The following is a 1,282-nucleotide window of genomic DNA, read 5'->3' as shown; positions in this document are numbered from 1 at the left end:
CAGGCCCATATACTCTGCACACTTCCCGTCAATATCAGTGGATTCATAGCTTCATTGCGCTTAACAGCGCAACAGATTTTTGCTTCAGAGGCTCACACACACACATAAATCTGATCCAGTATTTGTGGACATGTTGTGCTCATGTAACCCTCATCTGCAGCTCGCCATCTCGTTGATCTGAATATTGGTGCTGCCTAAACTGAGGTACTGAGGCGATCTAGGTGTCCTTGGACGGGTCATGTGGCTCCATGGGTAAATGTGTTGGCTGGTTTAATTGCTTTCACACAGAAGGACGCCCGTGTTTCATCGCTGCCTCGAAAACAAAGTGCTGCAAAGCTGCTGTCAAGTTCTGTACCCAATCATGTCCAACAGCAGGAGGCTTCTTCTCAGGTGGCAAAGTTCCCCAACAAAATCTGATCAGAAAAAGACTCTCCAGGGAGCTGGAAGGCTGTCACACATTGGATCCGTTTGGGGTTAAATATTTTAATCAAATATCAGTAAAAGAGGAAACCTAATATGAAGAGTCTGAGAGAGTTAACAGAGAATTTACAGCGACATACCCTCGATTTATGAATAAAAGGGAAATAAATCTCAATTGTTCTGTTTTCTGGTTAAAACGAATTTTTTTTTTTTTGACTGATTTCTTTCAGTCATTGATCCTGAACGAACGAATGAATGAAACGATTAACTTAAATATTTTTAACACAGACGAGCATTGACGCGTAACTGTTTGGAAACCGCTTGACCCGAGCATTCAGCGCCACTAAAAGGCATAAAACCTCCCGTTTGATACGAGAAAAAGCTGCAGAAAATAATGAAAGCTGCGGCTTCTTTAAGACATCCGAGCAAAACAACACTGCCTTACAGAGGAGGAGGAGGAGGAGGAGGAGGAGGAAAAGAGGGAGGGAGTGAGGGAGGTTCGGCTGGATGACCGAATGGCAGCTTTTACGCAGAGGGTTGTCTCACCTGCTGAAACGCGCTTCCACCGTTCAGCACAACAGAGCCACCGTTCGCTCTCACCTCCAATTAATATCCGCGCCTGCGAGGTCAGCGCGTCGTTTTCGCATCTTTGGGTTTGTTTTGCTTTGCTTTATTTTGATGCGACCGGCTTGGGTACCCTACCGTGCCCTCTGCGTATGGATCGTCTCCGCCAGAGTAGGCGAACAAAGCGCATCAAGCCTCTCCAGAGAACTGCATCCCCCTCCAAAAAGAAATTCAAGGATTTTCCTCTGTAAGTACTCAGGATAACCATTTGGCATCTTCGCTTGTTTTTCTTCTCGTT

Source organism: Pagrus major, chromosome 18 (genome assembly GCF_040436345.1).
Source record: "Pagrus major chromosome 18, Pma_NU_1.0".
Lineage (NCBI taxonomy): Eukaryota > Metazoa > Chordata > Actinopteri > Spariformes > Sparidae > Pagrus > Pagrus major.
This window is presented reverse-complemented; position numbering follows the sequence as displayed.